The sequence below is a fragment of the Nyctereutes procyonoides genome, unplaced genomic scaffold, assembly GCF_905146905.1.
Source record: "Nyctereutes procyonoides isolate TBG_1078 unplaced genomic scaffold, NYPRO_anot_genome, whole genome shotgun sequence".
Lineage (NCBI taxonomy): Eukaryota > Metazoa > Chordata > Mammalia > Carnivora > Canidae > Nyctereutes > Nyctereutes procyonoides.
This window is the reverse complement of record NW_026575125.1, coordinates 32,863,242-32,880,322: the sequence shown is the minus strand read 5'-3', so window position 1 is coordinate 32,880,322 and position 17,081 is coordinate 32,863,242.

Sequence of the window (17,081 nt, the reverse complement as noted above, 5' to 3'; positions counted from 1 at the left end):
TTCAAAAATCGTGATTAAACAGTGTTGTGTTTATATTATGAAATTTTAGGCAGCAATAAAAAATCAACTCTTTCAAACCGTCCCTATCAGTGGAGAACCATCTCCAGAGGCCAGTGACAACCTTCTATTACTGCTCGTTTCTTCAGATGTATCAGCAGGGACATATATTGTTAGGAAAGTGTGTGAGAAAGGTTTTCACACATAATTAAAGGAATTTCATTTTAATTATGTCCTGTCTTACTTACTAATTTCTTGGCCACAAATTATTTATTAAGTTATTCTGTATCTAGGATGCTTGGGTGGCTCAGTGGTTGAGTGTCTGCCTTGGGCTCAGGTCATGATCTTGGGGTTCTGGGATCAAGTCCCACATTGAGCTCCCCACAGGGAACCTGCTTCTCCCTCTGCCTATTTCTCTGCCTCTCTCTCTGTGTCTCTCATGAATAAATAAAATCTTAAATTACAGGGATTCATGTAATTAATTAGTTCTGTATCCATGGCCTTATAGCAACAAGATTTCCGGTTATCTACAGTGACTGGGGAAAAGTTATGAAGCCTGCTCAAGCTTCATTTTGGACAAGGAAAATACTATCAGCATACCTTGTTTTACTGTATTTCACTTTATTGTACTTTGCAGATAATGTGTTTTCACAAACTGAAGGCTTTTGGCAATCCTAGGTTGAGCAAGTCCATCAAAACCATTTTTCCTAAAGCATTTGTTCATTTCATGTCTTTGTGTCAAACTCTGCTGATTTTCACAATATGTCAAACTTTTTCATTATTATTATATTTGCTATAGTGATCTCTGATCAGTGATCTCTGATGTTATTATTGTAATTGTTTTGGGGTGCTATAAACTGTACCTGCAGAAGATGACAAATGTAATAATCAATTAATATTGTGTGTGTTCTTACCGCTCCATTGACTGGCCATTCTCCCATCCCTTTCCCTCTCCTCAGGCCTCTCTATTCCCTGACACACAATGATATTGAAATTAGGCGAGGGGGCGGGGCAAGATGGCAGAGGAATAGGGTCCCCAGGTCACCTGTCCCCACCAACTTACCTAGATAACTTTCAAGTCATCCTAAAAAACCTACGAATTCGGCCTGAGATTTAAGGAGAGAACGGCTGGAATGCTACAGTGAGAAGAGTTTGCCCTTCTATCAAGGTAGGAAGAGGGAAAAATAAATAAATAAAAAAGCATCCAAGGGGGGAGTGGCCCCCACGAGGAGCTGGGCTAAGGGCCACCATTTGCATCAACGTGGATGGAACTGGAGGGTATTATGCTGAGTGAAATAAGTCAATCAGAGAAGGACAAACATTATATGGTCTCATTCATTTGGGGAATATAAAAAATAGTGAAAGGGAATAAAGGGGAAAGGAGAGAAAATGAGTGGGAAATATCAGAGAGGGGGACAGAACATGAGAGATACCTAACTCTGGGAAATGAACAAGGGGTATTGGAAAGGGAGGTGGGCGGGGGTTGGGGTGACTAGGTGACAGGCACTAAGGGAGGCACTTGGTGGGATGAGCACTGGGTGTTATGCTATATGTTGGCAAATTGAACTCCAATTAAAAATATATATATATTGAAATTAGGCCAATTAACAATCCTACAATGGCCTCTAAATGTTCAAATGAAAGGAAGGGTTGCACGTCTCTCAGTTTAAATAAAAAACTAGAAATGATTATAAGTTCAGTGAGAAAGGTATATCAAAAACCAAGATAGGCTAAAAACTAGGCCTCTTATGCCACACACTTAGCCAAGTTGGCCAATGCAAAAGGAAGACTGCTTGAAGAAAATTAAAAGTGTTCCTCCAGTGAACACACAAATGATAAGAAAATGAAACTGCCTTCTTGCTGATATGGAGAAAGTTTAAGTGGTCTGGATAGAAGAACAAACCAGCCACAACATTCCCTTAAGCCAAAGCCTAATCCAGAGCAAGGTCCTCTCTTCAGTTCTATGAAGGCTGAGAGGTAAGGAAGCTGTGGAAGCTTGCAGAGGTTGGTTCATGAGGTTTAAGGAAAGAAGACATCTCCGTAGCAGAAAAGTGTAAGGTGAAGCAGCAAGTGCTGATGCAGAAGCTGCAGTAAGGCGTACAGAAGATCTAGGTAAGATAATCATTGAAGATGGCTACACTAAACAACAGATTTTCAGTGTAGATGAAACTGGAAGAAGATGCCATCTAGGACTTTCATAGCTAGAGAGAAGTCAATGGCTGGCTTCAAAGCTTCAAGGGACAGGCTGACTCATTAGGGGCTATCGCAGGTGGTGACTTTAAGTTGAAGACAATGCCCATTTACCATTACAAATATCCTAGCGCACTTAAGAATTATCCAATTATCCTTAATCTACTCTACCTTTGCTCTGTAAATGGAACAAAGCCTGAATGACCACATGTTTGTTTACACACGGTTTACTGAATGTTAAGCCCACCATTGATACCTACTGCTCAGAAAAAGATTCCTTCAATTTTTTTAAAGATTCATTCATTCATTCATTCATTCATTCATTCATGAGGACACAGAGAGAGAGAGGCAGAGACACAGGCAGAGGGAGAAGCAGGCTCCATGCAGGGAACCCTATATGGGACTCGATCCCGGGTCTCCAGGATCACACCCTGGGCTGAAGGCGGCGCTAAACCACTGAGCCACTCAGGCTGCCCAAAAGATTCCTTTCAAAATATGACTGCTCATTGCAAATGCACCTGGTCACCCAAGAGCTCTGATAGAGATGGACAACAAGATCACTGTTTCTATGGCAGATAACATCACACCCATTCTGCAGCCCACGAATCAAGAAGTAATTTTGACTTTCCAGTCTTATTTTTTTTTCTTTCCAGTCTTATTATTTAAGAAATACACTTTGCAAGGCTATAGGTGATTCCTCTGATGGATCTGGGCAAAGTAAACTGAAAACCTTCTGGAAAGGATTCACCATTCTAGATGCCACGAAGAATATGATTCATGGAAAGAAATATCATCACAAACAGGAGTTTGGAAGAGGTTGATTCCAACCCTCATGGATGAGCTGGAGGGGTTCAAGCCTTCAGTGGAGGAACTCACTGCAGATGTGGTGGAAATAGCAAGAGAACTAGCATTAAAACTGGAGCCTAAAATGGGGTTGAATTGTTGCAATCTCGTGATGGAACTTCAAAGCTTCTTGTGAATGAGCAAAGAAAGTGGTTTCTTGAGATGGAATCTACTACTGGAGATGCTGTGAAGATTGTTGAAATGACAACAAAGGATTTTGAATATTACATATACTTAGTAGCAGCAGAGTTTCAGAGGACTGACTCCCATTTGAAAGATGTTCTGTAGATAAAATGCGATCAAGCAGCATCACATGCTACAGAGAAATCATTCATGAAAGGAAGAGTGGATTGGTGTAGCATTCTTCATTGTCTTATTCTAAGAAATTGCCACAGTCCCCACCTTCAACCACCAACACCCTGACTACTCAGCAGCCATTAACATCGTGGCAGGACCCCCCATTTGCAAAAAGATTACTTCTGGCTAAAAGCTCAGACAATGGCAGGCACTTTTTAGCAACAAAGTACTTTTTAAATTAAGGTATGTACATTGTTTTCTTAGACATAACAGAGTTGCACACTATCAAGTCTATCAAGACTACAATACAGTGTAAACCTAATTTCTATATGCACTAGGAAAACGAAAAATTCATTCAACCCACTTTATTGTTACATTGGCTTTACTGTGGTGGTCAAGAACTGACCTTCCAGGGATGCCTGAGTGGCTCAGTAGTTGAGCGTCTGACTTTGGCTCAGGGCATGATCAAATAAATAAAATCTTTTTTTAAAAAAAACCTGAGACTTGCACACTAAAATATGTGCATCATGTTATACATAAATTATATAACAATAAGTTTTTTTTAAATCTTATGAATTGCATACTTTATTTTTTTAAGATTTTATTTATTTATTCATGAGAGACACAGAGAGAGAGAGGCGGGGGGGGGGGAGAGGGAGGCAGAGACACAGGCAGAGGGAGAAGCAGGCTCCATGCAGGGAGCCTGACGTGGGACTCGATCCCGGGACCCCAGGATCACACCTTGAGCTAAAGGCAGGCACTAAAATGCTGAGCCACCCAGGCATCCCTACATATTTTAAATTGATAGTTTACTGAACATAAATTATACCTCAATAAAGATAAAAAAAAACATTAAATTCAGAAGTCATGTTGAATCCTTTGCAATTGTTCAAATATGTCATGTTCTCTCATATTTTGGTATCATCACACATAATGTTCTTTTTCTTAGGACATGCCCTGCTTCCCACTCCAACTATCCAACTTTGCCTGGCTACCTCTTCCTCTTTTAAAATTAGTTCTAATGGCTGAGTAATATTCCATTATGTATATATACCACATCTTCTTTATTCACTCATCTGTCGAAGGACATCACGGCTCCTTCCACATTTTGCCTATTGTGGACATTGCTGCTATGAACATTGGGGTGCAAATATCAGAAAAGACAAATACCCACCATTTGCTTCGACGCGGATGGAACTGGAGGGTATTATGCTGAGCGAAATAAGTCAACTGGAGAAGGACAATCATCATATGGTTTCACTCATACGTGGAATATAAGAAATAGTGAAAGGAACTATAAGGGAAAGGAAGGAAACTGAGTGGGGAAGAATTAGAGAAGATAAACCACGAGAGACTCCTATCTCATGGAATCAAACAAAAGGTTGCAGAAGGGGAGGTGGGTAGGGGGATGGGGTAACTGGGTAATGGGCACTGAGGAGGGCACTTGATGGGATGAGCACTGGGTGTTATACTATATGTTGGCAAATTAAATTTAAATTAAAAAAAGTAAAATTAGTTCTAATGTCTGTTGACTCTGGAAAACCTTTTCTCAACAAATATGAGTTAGCTGCCCTCCTAATTGTTCCCATAGTATTCTATGTTTAACCAACTCAACACATGGAGAAAGAAAATCATAAAATGTTCATGTTCCCTGTATCAAGGTCAGAGTGGTGAGTTGCCTCCAGAGTCCCAATAGCCGGGCTACTGAGTGCTTGCCTAGGGTATCAGTCATGACTCTGGTAAAAATATCTCAAGGATTTCATCCTTATCCAGGCTCAGAAACATGATCCTTGTCAGCACAGTAAATGTAGATCAGGGGTCTATTGACATTAAACAAGTTCATAAGACATAATAAGGAAAAAACTATTCCAGGAGCCAAAATATTGCAAATCCAGACAATCAGCAGGTTTTCTTCCCTTGCAGGCCAAAAACTGTCTTCAATTCACAGGATATGGGCAAAAAGCATTTGCTCAATTAGGAAATTCTGTCTCTTTAGCAACATAACTAGGTCCCTTAAGAAGAAATCACAGGTATTAGATGTATGCTCATTATTACCATGACAGTAGTTCAAAAGTGGGATGGACTATCTCAAATATTATATGCATTTCCTGTCACTGGAACTGCTATAAATAGTTGATTGATCCTCTGACATGAAATGGCAGATGATGTAAACCAGGCTAATGTAAAAGGGAATTAAGGTCATTAAAGTTCCAACTTTCAGACCTTATGCATTTTCCCACCTCACATCCTAGTACATAGATGTTCGTGTACATCCTAGTACATAGATGTTGTTTGCTAATCTGTGGTACAAAATAGCATTTTGTTCTACTGACTGAAATTTCTCTATTTTTTAAGTCTTAGCTGCTGCAACCTTTGTAAGTTTCCTCATCAGTAAAATACCTTTCTTGAAAAATTGGGGGAAAATCAAATCAGGTAATACATATAAAGTATGTAGTTTATGTTAAATATTTAATAATTATCATACTGCTCAGTTTATACATGAAAGACAGCTGATGAGTAGAACATCTAGATATCAATTTCAAGTACTTCTCACTCTAGTTTCACAAATTCCCAAAGACCAAGATCCCTTTGAGGTTGGGTCAATGTTATTCATCTTTGAATATCTAATGCCAAGCTCAGTGCCAAGAACTTACTCACTCTCAATACTGTTTGTTAAATAATTAAGTGACCCAGGAGATCTTGGTTGGGTGACTTTCCCCCAGAAGATCTGGGTGGTTCTTAAACTCAAGTGGCTCATTTTTTCCATTGGGTAGTTCAACAATAACCTCAAGCAAATCAAAAGCCAGCCAGGAGGCCATATGAAGCATCTGAGTAGTGAAAAGTTATACAAAGTAGATCTTATCAAGGTCAAGGGAAGTAGGGAGAAGGAAGAAATAAATTCAGGAAAGGGGGCAAAGTCATTCTTTGTAATTATAATCACACATCTGTAAATCATTAGTCACCTGTAAAAATACTATGAGTCATGCTATCCTTTATGACAGCATGTAAAGGGTTGCATTTTACGGAGTGGAAGCTCAGCCTGACATATTTACAATACAACCCCACATTATGTCCTCTCTGGTTATTTGTGACAACACCTAGAGTTTTAATTTAAGATAGGAAAAACTCAATGAAGTGAAAGCAGTATAAAATGTCAGAAGAGATCAAAAGAGATAATGCATCTGAAAATGTTCTCACAACTAGATACATTATTTAAAGCTAAAGTGATATTCTTATTACCTGAGCCCATCAAGACACAGAATTGCATGGTGCAGATTCACACTTAACTTCACATATTTGTTCAAGAAATAATAATGATGATGAAGAGCTAATTTGATGGATGACATTGATAAGTGCTTTTCCTTAATTATAAGCCATTGTAGCTCTATACAAAAGTTAAATATAAAATTTTTTAAAGATGATGTCTATTTTCTAGCATATATACTTGATACAAGAAGAACTGTAATAGAAGTCATTGTAATTCATATTTAGATATATCTAAGAAAGAAATACAGAAGTTTTGTTGTTATTCATGTGATAGGACTTAAAATTAGGCAGGCTGTCACTATATCAGTTCTAGTATGGAAATCAAAGACATGTCAATCAATCAAGAAGCAAATTATAGGGCAGCCCCGGTGGCTCAGCGGTTTAGTGCCACCTGCAGCCCAGGGTGTGATCCTGGAGACCCGGGATAGAGTCCCAGGTTGGGCTTCCTGCATGGGGCCTGCTTCTCCCTCTGCCTGTGTCTCTGCCTCTCTCTCTCTGTGCCTCTCATGAATAAATAAAATAATTTTTTTAAAAAAGAAGCAAATTATAGAGCATTTATAATGGCTCCTCCAACCTGGGGCCTCTGGGAAGTTTAAAGAACTATAGGCTATAGAATCAACCTTCAAGTGGTTTATATTAAGAGTTCAGAATACTGTATTGCTTTTGCTTTATTAATGTTGTCTTTCCTATCTCAAACTGAAAATAACAGTATACATAAGTGCCAAATTGTACTATCGGGAAAGATTAGAAGAATTCCAAGTATTTTGTCTAGGAAGGTGAAACAATCGTTATCACCATTCTACACATTAGAATTCTTCAGGATTAGGCTGTACTAACTTCTGGGTAAGAAAGACTACTTCCTAAAGGTTAAAAGTATGGCACTTAAGCCAGATTGCCTAAATCTGATTCCCAATTAGCTTATTATCTATGTGTCGTTGGCCTTATTATTTAAACTCTTGATGCCTCGGTTTCTTTACTTATAAAATGGAGATGATATTACATGCCTCTTTGAGTTATAATGAGATAACATTTGTGAAGAATTTACAACAGCACCTGAACCATAATAAGTATCACATATGTTTTTTATATAAGAGAAGGAAAAAAAGCATTGGATTCTGATTATCTAAATAAGAAGTTCAATTACTCCAACTAAGTAACAAAGTCATAAGACAAATACAGTCAAACTGGCAAATCACAGAGCTGAAGAAAATTTACTTCAGTGAGGGAAAAAAATTGAACTTGTTACAACCAATCACCTGCATAGATGATAAAGTACTAAAAGTGACTATGGCACAGGGGAGAATATTCAGACACTGGAGTGAGAAGGCTCGGGTTTGAATCCTATCTCTACCACTTATTATCTAGGTAAGCTTGCACAAGTTACTTCTCTGTATTTGAGTTTATTAAAATAAGAAAAAGTATAGATCCCATATTATAGGGCTGTTGTACATATTAAATGAGTTAATTTTTTAAAGTACTTAGAATAATACCTGACATTTTTTCTGTTATTATTTTTTCAATTGCAGCTTCTATGGCCAGATACCTACCTAGGGTAGTATAAAGAACAGAATTTAGATTAGCAGGTATAAATAAAATTAAAATATCATAAATAATATTTACATTCTATCTACCTATCAAATTGCTTAGCTAAACTACCAAAGTGTAATGGAATTATTGGAATGATCACTGCCATTAAGATTTGTAGGATCCTAATGATACCAGAGTGACTCTCCTGGTTTAGTCCAAGCTTGGTTCCTTTACTGCTCCATAATCATGACTATCCTTTTTAAAACAAACAAAAGCATGCTGCTTCCCTGGTTAAATCCATTCAATGACTCCCCATCTCTGACTCTCCAAACCCAGCCCACACCAAACAACAAATCAAATACTCTTTATAATCATATACAGTAATGTCTCTGAGAATTCTTTTTGTGTTCTCTATCTTGTTATACTTCCAGTATTGTTCTTCTGCTCTTAATCTGGCTCTACAAATCAGTCTTTCTGAGCCCCACACCTGTTTCCTTTCCCTAGAATCCTCCTCCTCTAAGTTCTAGACTAGGTTAAGACTCTGTTAGCATAGATCACCTTGTACTTCTTTTTTCTTAATATTTATTATATTTGCAGTTAGTAGTTTAGCAACTTTATTCTTACCTGTACATAAAATGTGTGAGGACAGAAACTGTTTTTTTTTTTTAATTTACATTTTAGCTCATTCACATACAGTGCAATATCGGTTTCAGGAGAAGAATTTGTTTCATTTTGTTCAAAGTTGAATTCCTGGTACCTAACATCATTCCAGGAATATCAGAAGCAATCAATAACTATTTATTGAAGTATGGAAGGGAAGAAAAACAACCTATTAAGGCACTAGTCACATTTTTCCTTACCTAACCCTATCTCCTAGCTACATCCTCAATATATATTTCACCATTATCACTCAACTTGGAAAACCAGATATTTTTTGTTGTACCTATGACCCTTATCATCTGCACCAATGGTCAAAAACCACAAAGCCCCGACTTTTGGTCTCCTTAACTGTGTTACATAACGGACAGGTCCCTTCCTCCCCTGGCCCTCAGAATTCTCATGTACGCCATGAGGGAGTATGATATTCACACTCAAGCATCCAGAAATTCTGTCAGACATTCATCTCTGCAACACCCCATTTTGTGACAGTTTACCCCAGTCAACAAAGTTGTGCTAAAGCCAGCTTTTATTGGCTCACTGGAGTCAACTGTGTACATCTCATCTCAACCTTGAGTTCCATATTGGACACCATATTGGTAGCTTCTAATCAGCCATAGTAGGATTACATATACCACAGTAATCAACAAAAGCTATAAATGAGGGAGTTTATGGGGAGAGCTGATTGCTAAACATTTACCAGGATACCACTGACTGACTATAAGCTCCAGGTGCTACCATGGAACAGTGAATGGCCCTAGATTGAAAATTAGCACTAGTGCTACATGGAGCAAGAAGTATTGACGCAGATAGTCCATAAATGGACACAGAACACTAAAAAGAGAAAAACAGGTTTTGGGGGGGGTGTCTTAGTTTAGGATTACCTCAAGGCAGACTCTGAAACATGGTTTTGAGTGAAAATGGGAGGTGATCCAGAAGAATGTCAGTAGTGAGAGAAGGGAAGAAAACCAATGCAAGGTACATTAATGAGTTCCTTCTGCTATGGGCAACTGGGGCTCAGTTCCATTGGAGATATATAGGAGGCTGCAGAGAATATGCTTCCGAATTGTTTCAACTCAAAGTGAGGGGGCTGAGGTATGTAAACACAAACTCCTATCTATCATTGGTTGAGCTGCTTCTGTGGGCTTTATGTCCACAGAATTTTTTATATTTTTTTAACTTATATTTTTATTTATTTTTATATTTTATTTTTACCTATTTATCTATCTATCTATCTACCTACCTACCTACCTACCTACCTATCTATTTATTTATTTATGGCTATCCCTATACTCCAAAGCACACATCTATAGCCAGGAAAATTTCCCAGAGAATCACATGCACTTACAATAAGAAACCTTTGGCTCATAGAGGAATAGTAAGTATTGAGGTATTAGGGGTGAAGCATCAACAGCATCTGCTAAGGAAGGATAATAATATGACAAAGAAATTAACAGCACTAACTCAGCATTGGAGAAGACTTTTGATCAGGGATTTCAGCCTTAGATTTCTCTTTTCCAACAAAATGTCAAGATGTATCATCATACTTCTCTACCATCCCGCAAGAGTGGAGAATGAGATCATTCTCCAGTAACCCACTGCAATAATTTTGAAGGGCAATGAGTTTCACTACATTCAAACATTAACAAATTTGCATAAGAATATATTGAGAAAAACATAGCTAGAACAATAAATTACAGGTGGAAAATTCTGGAATTCAAGTTTGAACTTAAAGCAATTACAGTCAGAAAGAATGAGAATCCTCTAAAATGGATAGAAAATCCTTTATTATATGCAGAAACGAACAGTTCCTTGGGTGGGGGAGGAGCAGATGTACACAGCACAGGGTTAATAGATGACTTAGAACCTAGATGACTAAAAGAGAAGAAAATCCTAAGAACCAAAGAGACGTTTCTCTTATATTTTGTTGGATTCACCCATTTCTAGTACAGTTTAAGTGGAAATTAATATTAGAACCATACTCTACACTATATCTAATTTGTTATATCTAAATTTTTCTCAAATTATGTAGTACATACTATTTTGTTTATCCCACAATGTATGTTCATGCTTTTCAAATTAATCCTTCAGTTATTATTATAAAATCTTAAAGGAACTCCTTCAAGAATTAACAAAAAGATATCTCTCAACCTCTGGATCCAATCAACAACTGAGGTCTGGATTCTAGTGTCCAGAGAAGAGATGAATAGCACTGTTATAAAATAGTTCTTGAACAAGGCCCGTCCTGTTAATATGTTAGCCCACAATTGAGTAAAGAACCTAGAATGGATGTGGGGCAGATAATACTGAACTGGATTATCTAAATGTCAATCTGCTTTCATTCATAAAGAAATTAAATACATAAGTTCTATGGCAGCATTTCTCAAAATGCTTCAAAAAACCCCTAGAGATCCCCAAGACCCTTTCAGTAAGCCTATGAGGTCAAAACTATTTTCTTAATAATACCAAGATTTTATTTGCCTTTTTTACTCTTTCTCATGAGTGTACAGTGGAATTTTCCAGAGCCTATATGACCTGCAAAGATGCCATTACTCTGACAGCTAATGGAACATGTGTTTTTGTGTTCTTATGTTTAAAGTTTTCTCAGCTTTAATTTCTAATCTGGTAAATATTGATGGATAGAACCCACAGAATCAAAAGCTCTTTGAGGTCCTCAATAATATTTAACAGGTCCAAGGACAAAATGTTTGAGGATCACTGTTATGTGGTATTCCTCAGTAGTTGTATTGATGTAAGGCATCTACTATAAATAAAGATTAGATAACTTTAGAGAACATTAGGAATATATTCAAACACAAAATATCTTAGAGGTAGAAATGTCTTTAGGTGTTTTCTAATCATCTTTTTAGGTGAGCAAAGTGGCATTCAGAGATATTCTTGCTCCAATTTACAAAGGAAGCTAATGAAGGGGCAGAGTTAGAACATAGGACATCCAATTGCTTAGCAGCTTTGTTTCACTTTTGTTTTGAATCTTACAAAGTCCTGTCACAGACCATCCTTTTCATCCTGTAACCTTCAGGTAGAACCAAACAAATGTCCTGGGAACATGAGAATGAATCTGAGACAAAACTTTCTAAATCAACAGACACATTCTGAATCAGAAAGGCTAGAAATAAATTCAGTGAAGTTATTATCTCTCAAGTTCCCTCTCCTATCAATTTAGTCAAGAAGCTGAGTCTATTCATTTCAAAGCAAGGTAAGGAGGTTTCCCATTAAAGTAAATGCAAAAAAATTGATTTTGCCACTCATCCCAAGGTCATTTTATCCGATTCCTCTTCTCCTGCAGAAGACACTTCCTAAATTCCCCCAATGTCTTCCTAGCATTCCTGCTAAGCTGCAAATGTAGCTTCATTGAAAAACCAATGGCAGCATATGAATCATATCCAGATAATGGATACGATGTGCTTTATGAAGAATGGATGATACAAAAGTTATGATTATCATAATACTATGCTCTGTTTGGCTCAAAAAGTAGTCCCAGATCCATTTGTGAGGCATTCTTGGGGTTTTTATGAGACATTATGAAGTAGTGATTAAAAGTAGTCATTCCTCCATCAAAGAAAGGTAGGTTCATGCCTTGTCTCTACTACTTATGGGCTGTGTGACCTTTGGCAAGAAACCTAAGCATCTAAGCCTCACATTTCTCTTATGTATAAAACAGAGGTGATAATAGAACTTGCTTCACCAAGTTGTAAGGATTAAAGAAGATAAATGCAACATGAGGCAAATAGAAGATGGTGAAGGCTACTTAGTTACCTTTGGATATTTCTCTTATCACCATCCTAAGTATTAGAATGAATGCATCACCATGAAGCCAGACTTCAGGAACTGGTGTGGTAAAGAAGGAAGGCGCTGAGCAATTCTCAAAGATGATGGGTGCCATATTGAGAAGGGGAGCAAGACAGAAGAACTTCTCAGTCTTGGGATAGGGTAAGAAACACCAGTCCTAGGTTTAGAGGAAATCCCATACAACTCATGCCTATCAGAAAAATTAGAGTTGAGAAAGGCTGGGATTTGGACCTGTATTAAAGTTGGAACTGGGAAAATTGAGATACAAACTACAGATACTTTCAGGCTTGCTTGTTTTCTTTCTTTCTTTTTTCTTTCTCTCTTTTTTTTCTTGTAAGACTCATCCTTGTTAATAAAGTCTAAAGTAAGCAAAGAGCACTAAGGTATTAGTTGATTAAGAGGGATGTGGCCCTGTGGCATTTGTATTTCAAACCAGGCTCAGGAGGACAAACAGCTCTCATGCCCAAAGGACACTCTTTCTAAAGGGGAAATGTCAGGCTAAATATCACATCACAATGCTTTCTGTAATATCTTGAGCAAGTTGCAAAAGCCATTTGGTATTACTGAGAAATATGCTATGAAATGGCAAACTCTACCTGTGAAAATAACTGCATATATATTCAAAGACAATAAATTCAGTGCCTTACTTTTTAGCAAGGATATTATGTCATATTTCAGATCCCAAGGACTGACAATACTCAATTCAGATGAAGATCAATTTATAACTGAACCTTCCTGGATGAAACCAGGCAATGATTACAAAGTACTGTTTCAATAACGGGATACCAGCTGTCTCTCTGCCACTGATCATATATGTTACCTGGAGCAAGTTACTTGTCTTCCTAGTTCTGTTCCTCATCTATAAAATGAGCACAATGACAGTAACCGCCTCATACATTTGTCCTGAATGTTACATGAGGTAATACATGTTGGCCCTTACTACAGTGACTGAGATTATACTAACAGTTATGACTTGCATTTATTGTCAGGTCAAAGAACAGATTCTAAGAAGAAAACCTTAACCAACTGGTCAAAATTAAGCTGCCCATGATATCAGGAAACACACTGACACTGGTGCTATGCAACAATACTAGATAACTAACAAAGTGAGAAAATTTGCTTAGATTTTTTTTACAGATTTTATTTATCCATTCAAGAGAGACACAGAGAGAGAGAGGCAGAGACATAGGCAGAGGGAGAAGCAGGCTTCCTGCAGGGAGCCAGATGTGAGACTCGATCCTGGGACTCTGGGATCACGACCTGAGCCAAAGGCAGAGGCTCAACCACTGAGCCACCCAGGTGCTCTGAAAATTTGCTTAGATTTTACAAAAATAATACCAATCACACATGTATAGATAAAATATTTAACACTCTAACCTAATTTCCATATTCTGTTTATTTTAACCCAACAATTATATTTGGATGCCTGTTATGTGCCCAGTGTTAGCAAGTGAGAATACAGAAGAGAGAATACAGAATACATCCCTACCCTCAAAAAGCTCATAAGTTACTAGGAAAGGCAACTATGCAAACACAGAATTATAACACATTATGTATATTCAATGACAGAAATATTTATGAGATACAGACTTAGCACAGAGAACAGAGTAAACAATATGAAGATGAGTTATTTAGAAAGTTTTCACAGCTCAGAAACTACTTTACATATACACTATGGACCTAGAGAATTTAGAAACAGAACCCCCCAACACACACACAAACACGTGCACTCAACTGATCTTCAACAAATGTGCCAAGTTAATTCAGTGAGAAAAGGATAGTCTTCAACAAAGGGTGCTTGAACAATTAGATACCCATATGGAAAAAAATTAATCTCAAACTTTGCATTATACTATATACAAAAATTATCTGGAAATGAGTAGTAGTCCTAAATATGAGTGCTAAAATTATAACACTTATAGAAAAACATATAAAAGAACATCTTTTACTTGGGGTTAGGCAAAGAGTTCATATGGCACAAAAAGCATGAACCACAAAGGAAAAAAATTAATAAAATGCACCTCATCAAAATTTAAAATTTTTAGTCATAAGAAGATACTACTAAGAAAATATTTATAAAACAATTAGCAGATATGGGATTCATATCTAAAACATGTTTTTTAAAAAAAATCTTGTAACTCAATAAGAAACCAACCAACTAACTTTTTAAAATGGGCAAAAGGAAAAAAAAATGGGCAAAAGGTTTGAGCAAATGCTTTATCAAAGCTATATGCATGGCCAATAAGCACAAGGCAACATGTTTAACACCATTATTCATTATGGAAAAGTAAATTATAACCATAACATGAAGCCACCATACACCTACACGAATGCTTAAAATTAAAAAGACTGACCATACCATATGTTAGCAATTGAATTTTCATACTTTGCTACTGTGAATTAAAAACAGTACAATTGGTAAACAACTGGACTTTTTTTAATTTTATTTATTTATGATAGTCACAGAGAGAGAAAGAGAGAGAGGCAGAGACATAGGCAGAGGGAGAAGCAGGCTCCATGCACCGGGAGCCCGATGTGGGATTCGATCCCGGGTCTCCAGGATCGTGCCCTGGGCCAAAGGCAGGCGCCAAACCGCTGCGCCACCCAGGGATCCCTGGACTGTTTCTTTTAATGCTAAACCTCACAGTACCATAAGGCACAGAATCCCACTAGGAGGTATTTATCTAAGAGAAGTGAAAATATATGTCCATGGAAATACCACTATTACAATGATCATGACAGCTTTATTGATAATAGTCCCAAACTGGAAACAACCCAAACATCCATCAAACGGTGAATAGATAAACGCAATGTAATAGATCTATATAATAGAATACCACTCAGCAATGAAAAGGAACAAACAACTAACAATGTGGATATATCTCAAAAGTATATAAAGTGAAAGAAGCCAGACACAATTGATCACATACAGTGTGATTCCATGTATAAAGTTCTAGAAAAGGCAAAACTATGACATAAAAAAGAAACTCAGTAGTTACCTGAGGCTGGGGTGGAAAGGAGTGACTGCAAATTGGCAGGAAGGACCTTTCTGAAGTAATGGCCATGTGCTATATCGTTTGTAATGACTAAATATTGTACACATTTGTTGAAACTCATCCAACTATACAATTTAAATTGGTGAATTTTATTGTATGTAAAGTACACTTCAGTGAAGCTGCTTTTTTAAAACAATCATTTATGGGTTCTGTCTGAAGAAACTATTCCATTGTCTGATTTTCTTAAATAATGCAAATTTCAGGGTACTGAACTTTTAAGATATTACAATTCTTCAAAAAAGCAGCATTTAAGATTACCATAAAGCTGGTTATGAATAAGATCAGTGTAAATAGCCTTCCACATAGTCCTAAAAATGAAAACCCATTGTTAAAAACAAAGGATTTATGAGCACTTGATTTCATTGTAATTTACAAAGTGGACCATTCTTTAGGTAAAATAAAAGGAATTCTCCAATTCAAATCTAACAAAAATAGATGCACCTTAAGATAAAATTACATATCTAAATGAAAAAAATCTTTTTTAAAACGATTATTTATTTATTCATGAGAGACACACAGAGAGATAGGGAGAGACATAGGTAGAGGGAGAAGCAGGCTCCATGCAGGGAGCCTGATGTGGGACTCGATCCCAGACCCCAGGATCACACCCTGAGCCAAAGGCAGACACTCAGCCACTGAGCCACTGAGGCATCCCTAAATGAAAAAAAATCTTAATTTAATAATACCTAGTTTATGAAAATTTGGACATACATATAAGTGATTATTTGCTTTATAAAAAGTTTCACACTCCACTTACTTTAACAGTAAACTTCTCTATTCCACTTAAAATGACTTAAGAACAGATTTTTAGGAAGGTATTCCAAATTATACTGAGCATAAACAAGAATCAGCAACTCTGAGCTCTCTAGCTACAATTATGTAATTTCTTCTTATGGGTCCTAAACTAAGACTATATATTTAAAAACATGTCTGAGTTGGAATTATAAGATTATTCCACACATTCATATTTTATATCTCTCCCACACAGTTCAACGAGCAGAATTGGCTTGGGAGAATCAATGCAACTTGTGTATGCATTCATTTTTAATATGGTGCACTGTGAGAAACAGGTCACAAGTAAATGACTAACTTCTGCATTTGTTTCCTCCTCTTCTCATAATCACATTGCAGTGATACTCAAGGAGCTCCAGAGCAAATGAATGCTCAGGTTGTAAGCTTGGGATTCAGTGTAGGAGCGAGAAAGGGCCCTTAACAAAATCTGACTTTGAACTCACATCCCCAGATAGGAAATAGCCACTGAACCAATTCATAGAATCCTTTGGGGGGAAAAGTAATCCTAAATTCACTTACTTAAAATCTAAGCCCTTCCTTACACCGATTAGTCAGGAAATTACTGGCTAAAGGTGAGTCTCAACTAAGAAGACATGAACAACTCCCCTGTACTTAAAGAATTTGAGGTCAGCATCTCTTAATCCT